This window comes from Galeopterus variegatus, unplaced genomic scaffold (genome assembly GCF_000696425.1).
Source record: "Galeopterus variegatus unplaced genomic scaffold, G_variegatus-3.0.2 Scaffold2653, whole genome shotgun sequence".
Classification (NCBI taxonomy): domain Eukaryota; kingdom Metazoa; phylum Chordata; class Mammalia; order Dermoptera; family Cynocephalidae; genus Galeopterus; species Galeopterus variegatus.
This window is the reverse complement of record NW_007728764.1, coordinates 318,839-319,221: the sequence shown is the minus strand read 5'-3', so window position 1 is coordinate 319,221 and position 383 is coordinate 318,839.

The following is a 383-nucleotide window of genomic DNA, read 5'->3' as shown; positions in this document are numbered from 1 at the left end:
CGGTCCGGTACGGGCGCGACACTGAGGGTTGCGATCCGTTGCCAGACACGAAAAAAGACAATAAGGAAAAAAAAAAAAAAAAGTTCATGGTACAACTTAGGTAGTGGGCATATAGGTTTTTACTTAAAATTCTTTCAAATTTTCTTTATATAAAATAAAATTTAAAAAAAAGAATTCTACACATTCAGAACATCCAGCCAACCCAGCTAAATGTATTCTCACTGAATGATATTCCTGTTTCCTTTCCTTCCTTCCTTCTTTCCTTCTTCCTTCTCACTCTTGATTATGGTCACACATAAAATAAAAAAAACTTAAAGAAGCAGCATTTGTTACTAAGAATATGTCTCTTGGGCTGGCCCTGTGGCTCACTTGGGAGAGTGCAG